This window comes from Belonocnema kinseyi, chromosome 3, assembly GCF_010883055.1.
Source record: "Belonocnema kinseyi isolate 2016_QV_RU_SX_M_011 chromosome 3, B_treatae_v1, whole genome shotgun sequence".
NCBI lineage: Eukaryota > Metazoa > Arthropoda > Insecta > Hymenoptera > Cynipidae > Belonocnema > Belonocnema kinseyi.
The window spans coordinates 109,137,128-109,145,693 of NC_046659.1; the positions used below are offsets into that span (position 1 = coordinate 109,137,128).

The 8,566-nt window shown below is 24.0% G+C and overlaps 1 protein-coding gene across 6 annotated transcripts in view; it reads right to left on the bottom strand.

Annotated features, from left to right (window-relative positions):
* Positions 1–8,566, bottom strand: part of LOC117168895 (CD151 antigen-like) — a 1,043,984-nt gene that overhangs the window by 372,190 nt on the left and 663,228 nt on the right. The window lies entirely within an intron of this gene.

Here is an 8,566-nt window from a genome sequence, read left to right on the forward strand (position 1 = left end):
GGCGCATACTTTGAATAAAATATTTGTTATCATTCTCTTGAAATAAATGTGTTTTTTTCTTGAAAAAATACCGGTTTCATATGTATACACCTGGTAAGATAACCTTGGATCTCGAATCACTCCCACTATGATTTTATATTATTAATACAGAATTTGGTCAAATCATTTTTCCGCTCTTTTTTAAAAATTATATTCCATTTCAATTTATATATAATTACTAAGAAAAATTAAATATTTAGATTTAATTGATCCGTAACACATATGGTACTCATTAGGTTATTTTACTCTGATTTCAAATTTATTCAACAAGGCTAAATGTTATTATGAATATTTTTATTATTTTAAATAAAAATATTTTGTGGTTACATATTATGAAGCAAAATTTAAAAATATTTAAAGATTTGAAAGTTTCTGAAACTATAATTTTCACTTGAAATTATTTGAAATTGAAAAGTTTTAAATCAGAATCTCTCAAAATTGAAAAATTTCTGTTCGTTTCAGTGTAAATTTAAAAAAGTTGACAATTTAAACAGAAAGAAAAGAAAACTGTATCATGACTAATACAAAGCATTAAAAAAGTGAAAAATAATCATTTTGCATTGGAGTATTTCGAAATTTAATAATTTCAAATTAAAATTTGGAAAACTGGACAATTTTATAATGTTCGAAATTTAATAATTTTATTTCAGTATCTTTTAACTGGATCATTTAAAATTCACAGAAATTTAAACTATATTATTTCTCATTAAAAGCGGTCAAAGTTCAATAATTTAGAATTAAAAACTTTCGAATGTAAATAATTTTCAATACGAAAAGATTAAAATTTGAAAAAACTGAAAACTAAATTGAATGTTTCAAAATTAAAGGTTCTAAGGTTTTACAATTTTTAATTGTTATTGCATTAAAAAATTAGTATTTAACATTCAAATTCATTCGACAAATTTTTTTAAGCTTAAAAAGAACTTACGGTTTAAAATAACAAAAATTTTAATTAGAAACCTTTGAAATTATATAATATCATTTAAAAATGTGAAAAAGTTTATTAGTAAACCTTACATCTAAACTATTCTACACTAAAACCGTTGAAAATTTCAATTATTTTAAATAAATTTAAATCATTTAAGAATGAAATATTTTCCAGTTTTTTTCTATTTGTTTCAAAATTTAACCATTTCAATTTTAACTTTTATATTATAACTTCAGAAAGGGAAAATTCAAAGTTTAACGTTGAACATTAAAATTAAAATCTCTGAAATTGTAAACATTTAAACTTGAAAAAATTATTTAATTACAAAGATAATTATTTCCGATTATTCTATTTTGATATATTTTCATTTTAAGCAATACAATTTTGTAATTTGAAATCGCTTCATTTTTAACACTTCAGACAAAATTATTATTCATTCTTGAAATTTCCTAATAAAGTACTTTTCAATTTTAAATATATTTTTTTAAATTTAAATCAAAAATTCTCCTGATCAAATGCTCAACAAAATTTTAATCAAAGATCTTTAAATTGAAAAATATTAGAATCAAATTTTGAAAGTCGGACATTTTCATTTAAAAAAAGGTGAAATTTTATTATTTATTATATTATTTATTATATCATTTACTATTATCTATTATTAATTAAATGTAAAAAGTCAAAATTTCTGAAATTCTTGAGTTTTAAATTATTCTTGCACAAAACCAATAATAATTTGACATTGAAATTAATTGGGCAAGTTTTTCTTAAGCGTAAACATAAATTTAACGTAATTTTCTCCATTTAAAATGGAAAAATTTGTAATTCATTTGTAAATGTCAATCATATAATTAATGACCTATTTTTTCCTATTTTTTTTTAATTTGAGATATCTTTACTGTAAGCGTTAATTACAATTAAAACCTTTTTTTATCATAACTCTCTTCTCTTTAATGTTTAATTCTTAAGCCTTTGAAAATTAACCTACTTTGAATACGGGCCTAATTAAGCTCAGCTTTGACAATTTATAATTTTTTAGGATGCGTTAATTGCTTAAGAGCTCAATTTTGAATTACGTTTTGTTTTTGCAAAATAAATATGCTCATTAGTGGCGCCTACCTCACCGGAAGTTTTTCTGTATACCAGTTTCTCGCACGCTTCCTCGTTTTATATCTCCTTTCCACTTTCTCATTATTTCATTCATGCTTGTAGAAAAAGAAAACCTAAAAAAAAATAATTTTTTTTCTCAGGAAATTATTAAGTACTTGCATTTAATCGCTGCCTCGCACACTCAAAGCAATTTTCTAACTCGATAAAGATCGATGCTTATATACATTTATAATAAACACCTTTTTAAGTCGAGTTTTTTTTCGAAAAAAGTATCTAAAATATATTTAAAATTTTCAAATTAAAAAGCCAAAAAAATTGAATTTAATTATATTGAATACTAATCTGAAGAATAATGATAATCTGAACAATCCTTCAACTATTTGGATTGAAATATCAATTTCCGGCGAAAAATTTTAACATAAAATAACCAAAAATTGTTTTAAATGGTCATTCTTTTGAAATTTAATTATGTCTGTTTAACACAAGTGATTTCGACTGAAAATAGTTTACATAACTTCAAATTATTCCAAAATTGTTCCAAAAAGGTAAATCTTTTTTGGAACCTATATCGATATTTTCAGTGAAAAGAGTTAACTTAAACAATGATTTTTACAACAATTTGTCTGACATTTTTTAATCTTCTTTCAAATGTAATTAAAATTTACTAAAAATACCGACTTTCGGTATAAAACGCACACATAACTTAAAATTGTTAAATAGTTGTGAATCTTCTTTGAAATATTTAAAATATAATTTTTTTTTAAATAAAAAATATCAATTTCCAAAGAAAAGATTTTTAAAAAAATTTAAAAAAAGCTTTTCTTAGGATTTATGAAGAGATTTTATATAATTTTTTATTCTAAAAAATTAATTTTTTAAACAAAATTTTAAGGAAATTTTTTATTTTGAAAGGATTTTCAACAGTTAAGAAATAATTCGAGTCTCTTTAATGTAGGTTTGATAATTTTTCTCTTGGTAGAAATTTCAGCTTTTTGGTTAAAAATGCAATTGTTTGGTTGAGAATTAATCTATTTAAGTATATTAGAAAATAATTCATTTATTTCATTGAGAAATCGTCATTTTCGAAGAAATTTAATCTTCTAGGTAGAAAATGATCAATTTTGTTGAAAATTCAATTATTCAGTACAAAATGAACTTTTGGTTGGAAAATTCATATTTTTAGGTTGATAAATTGAAAGATTGTGGTAGAAAATAAATTCCTTTTGTTAAAGATTCAATCCTTTTTCGTTAAAAAGTAAATTATTTTATGTTGATGATTCGAGTGTATTGCTGAAGAAGTCATATTTTTCAAAAATAATTTAATATTTACAAATGTTTAGAAAATGGTTTTAAGTAATGTGGATTTTTGTAGATTTCCTAACTAAATTCAGAAACTTTAAAAAAAAATTTTTATTTTGAGAGAATAAAAACATTTTCTTAAAATTAATAAAAAAATATCAAATGGTTTTTCATTTCGAATATTAAATTCTGAGATAAAATAGGAAACAGATTTTAAAACATTTGAAAAATTTTTTTTAATCTTTCGAAAAAGAATATAAAAGATTTCGAAGAAAAATTTTGCAATTTTTCTAAATCACATAATTTCAGAAAAAATACAACATTTTTTGAAGATTCGAGGATAATTTAAGAATTGTAAAGAATTTCGATTCTTGAAAACTTTGAATGTAATATTATTTATTATTGATTCTTTCTGGAACATTTATTACAACAAAGATTCTGGATATTATGTACGTAATTGCGACACCGAAATTTGTTCCCAAGTTAATGCCTATCAAATTAGAATTTTGATTTTTGGTCATCGACCGCTTCACCCCGATTTGTGCGTTTCCCGGAAAAATAAATAATTTTTTTTCTTTAAATCGTGCCCCAGGGCTTTTGAAATTAACATGGGGTTTTAAATAGGAAAAGCTCAAAATTAAAGAACTTTAAATAAGATTAAAATTAAATTTAAACTCCTATGTAACCTCCAATAATTAAATTAATGTGCAGAATTCCTGGAAATAAAATCAAGAATCCAAGAATCAAATTTCGACTACTGCCATAAAATTTTCATATTAAAATTTGAAAAAAGACAAAAATTTTCCTAAAAACAAAATAAAATTTTTTTCTGTACACAAGAAAAAAAGAGGAAAGCCCAATGAGATGGCAACAAACTAAACCCGTCGTTCTATTTTTATTTCTTTCGTCTTTTTTATTTTTATTATTATCAAAAAATATAAAAATTTTACTAATTATAAAAATGATCAAATCACAATAAAAAAACATTCGTAAGAAATAATCACAAATGTTTTTGGCACTCCTAAAGGACCCTTATCAAGTCAAAATAAATAAATAAATATTTGAACAGGCAGGAACAGCAACGAAACCACGATGCTCTCTTCATGACACCCGAAAATGATCTGTCTTTCCCCCTTTTTCTATTTTTCTTCAAATAAAGAAATTTTGTTCTTTTCTTATTTAAGAATTTTTTTTATCTTTTTACAAATCCCAGTGGGAAAATTTAATGGTAGTTGTACAAATGTGGTCGTTGGATATTTGATTTTCAAGAATTCTACACATTAGAAAAAGCTCGTTTCTTTTAACATTAGTTAATTGTATCATTCGTTTCAGAAAAATTAACCTTAAGGCTTACATGAGAAAAATTGTTTAAGCAAATGAAAATTGTTTAAACTATTACTGAGTATGTTAAACAAGAAATATTATTCTTGAAATTAATCAACTGCATCATTTTACCTCAAAAATAGTATCTTTCCACTATTTAGAGGCGAAAAAGTTGCTTGAACAAATAGTAAATGTTGAACCAATTGAAAAATAGTTTCAAATTTAAATGCTTGGAAACTTTTGCTTCATCGAATATAAATAATTAGTTTTGAAAAAATACCATCTTTAGCCTGTATTTCACAAAAACTGTTATTTGGAATTTTTCATGCACAATACTAAGTTCAAATTAAAAGTTATTGCATGCCAATTATTCCCTAAGGTCACTGAAATTTAATTTAAAAAAATAAAATAAATAAAAAAAGATGGTAAAATAATCTCTTTTGATACAACGATCTTTGTACCAATTCTTCCATTTCGAGAATTTGTAAGAAGTAGGTTTAAGCAAATTGAATTGAAATTGTGAAAAGCCCGCAAATGGAAATAGTATGTAGCATCATGTGCCATGAGAATGGTTGAGAATTGAGATTGAGGATAAAAATTTTATTTCCCGTCTTCTCGACACGAAAGGATGAGGAATGCCGCGTTGAAAATCAGTGCAGGGACACGGGAAATGGCATCATTGCCACACGCAGAATATGGAATGTCCCATTTTGCGACACCAAGATGAAATTAGAATAGCGATGTGGAAAGCTGGGATTATGTCCCTTATCTGAAGCACTCTCTTGGTACCTGGAAGATAAGAAAGTGCTCGTTTATGTCGGACAATTTGCATACAAATATTGATCTGTTAAATTATAAGGGGCTATATATATATTTTGCAATAATCCCAGTTTTATAAAATCTTTTTCAATCCTCGAGATCAAAATGGAAAGAGAAATTTATTCAAATTCATCCTCCTCTAATGATTTAAGAAATAATTTTGATGATTTTTTGAAGCTATACAATTTTTAATTTAATTATAATTAAAATTTAAGAAAATTTAGATGAGATTAACATCAAATTGAGCAGAATTCCTAGAAATAAAACAAATAATCCAACGACCAAATTGGGAAAATCACCATTGTCTCTTTGGACAAAAATAAAAAAGGGGAACGAAAAATGAGTCTTGGTTTTATTTTCAGGAATTTTGCTTATTAACTTAATTATTGAACATTAAATAAGATTTTAAATATGATTTTCATCTCATTTAAATTTCTGAAATTTTAATTTAGCTCACTTGGATTGGAGGTCATTTCTTTATTTCAGGTATGTTTACAACTGGTTTGGATTTTGACCTTCACTTCACTCTTGGGTGTCAGGGAGAGAGCATCATGGTTTTGTTGCTGTTTGATAATGATAAAAACAAGAAAGACGAAATAAATCAAAAGTTAAAAAAATATATATATGAAAATATTTTTAAAAAAGCGAAGGCAGGGGATTTGGTTGGTTACCTACTCATTTTTCTTTCCTCTTTTTTATTTTTGTCCAAAGACAGAAGTTCTTTTTCTTTTCTTCTCTCAGGGGTTAGTACAGGATCTGTGATGTTGTTTAAAAGAATTTTTTTTTATTAATAATTATTGTATGCATTCAAACTTTTTACACATAAATATTTACTTCAAATATTAGGAGAAAATTTTGTTATTTTAATTCCAACGTAAATATGGCTGGTACGGCTAGAGTTCTGAGCCTGTTATATTAATTTGAGAACGGTCACGAGAATGAGAATATTACCGAGAATATAATCGAGAAATAAATTCTCTAAGAATTTATGAGAATCTCAGAATTTATTTTAATTAATAGAACATAGCATTTTTTCGTTAACTTTTCAGTTGAAAATTCAACTCGTTTTTTGAAAGTTTGTCTTTTTTATTATAAAGTTTACCTGCTTAAGCAGAAATTACATCTTTTCTTGATAAAAATGCAACTCTTTCGTTAGAAATTAAGCAATTGTACAATTTCCTTGAAAACTCAAATATTTCGTGGAGAATTTACTTTTTCTTTAAAATTTATATTTTTTTGTTGAAAAATGAACTGAAATATTTTTTGGGTGAAAGTTCCACTTATAAAATAATAATTTTTTTATTACAAATTCATCTTTTTTAGTACAAAATTGATCTTTTTTGGACCAAAATGCAACTATTTGGTAGAAAATTGAACCATTTTGTTCAAAATTCATTCATTTTGGTTAAAAAATTCATCTTTTTTGATTAAAAATTCAATTTTTTTCGTAGAAAATTATTTTTTTTTTAAACATTGAAAAATTTATCTTTCTGATTTAAAACTTTATCTTTTATTAAAGAAATTTCATTTTTTTGCATAAAATCCAACTTTTTGGTTAAAAATCGTTCTTTTCTGCTTGATAATTCAAATAATTTGTTTGAAACATTTGGTTGAATCGCTCTGTTAAAAAATCACTTTTTTTGTTAAGGATTTATATTTTAAGTTGAAAAGTTATTCCGTTGGCTAAAATTTTAATTATCTGGTTAAAAATTGATCTTTTTTAATTAAATATTCACCTACTTAGGTCAAAGTTAAACTAAATTGTGAAATTTTTGTTTATTTAAGATTTATGTTTGGTTGAAAATTTAACTGTTTAGTGGAAAATGCTTCTATTTTTTTGGTTTGGAATTCATTTTTTAACAGAAAATGTAACTTTTCCATTTTTTTAAGGTTGATATTTTTTAGTTCAAAATTCGCGTTTTTTTTGTAACAAAATAATTGTTTAGTTTGAAATTTCTTTTTTTTTGCGTAAAAATGCATCAGTTTCGTGGGAAATTAATTTTTAGTTGAACAGTCATATTTTTTGTTTAAAAATTGAATTTTTGTGAAGAAAATTTGTCTTCTGGTTTGAAGGTTCAATAATTTAGATAAAATTTTATTTATTTTTTGAGCAAAAACTCTTTATTTGTTGGATATTCGTCTTTTTGGGTTTACAATTCTTTTCTTTTGTTGTATAAATTTAAATCCTTTTTTATTAAAATATAAATATGCCACTTTTTCGTTGGCAATTTGTTTTTTTAGCTTGAATATTCAACTGTTATGTAAAAAATTCCATTATTTTGTTGAAAAATTTAGTATTTTGTTAAAAAGTTATCTTTTAAAGTAGAAGAAACTTTTTTTAAAATAAATTAATACATTTAAAAAATTTTATTTGTATATTGAACACTGTTTTATTCCGCTTATACAATATTCTATGGTAAAAAGAACATAAGATTAAAATGCTGGTATTTGAATATTAATTATTTGAAAGGAAAAACTAGTCAAAGAAAAATCAGAGAATTTAAAAAATATCACGCGTCTAAGTTTTCCGGGTAAGGCAATTGAATTTTGAGGTTAGAGTTTCAGTCTAACAGTGTTAAATATTTAATGAGCTACTACTTTGCATATTATAAATTTCTGAATATGTCTGAGCTAGAAAATAATTTATATTCAACCGTTGATATAACCTGAACAATAGAAATATTGTTAAAAATCATAAATTCTCAAATTCTTTTAAATTCTTTAAAATTCTCCTAAACTGTGTCATATTCTAGGTTATATAACCTGAATCTAAATTATCGGGAAATTAAGAACTCTAGGTACGGCTGCTGTACGATTGCAATAAGAAAATTTTATGGTGAATGTCCAAATTTGGTCGTTGTATTCTTGGTTTTATTTTGAGGAATTCTGCTCATTAATTTTAATTGACAAAATTCATGTTTTAATATTAAACTATATGGCTTTTGTTTGATTTATCAAATATTATTCTATTTATATTCATAATTTATCGTTTAATATATTCATTATTATTTTCACATTTACTAATAATATTAAAATGTTCAGAAATTATAA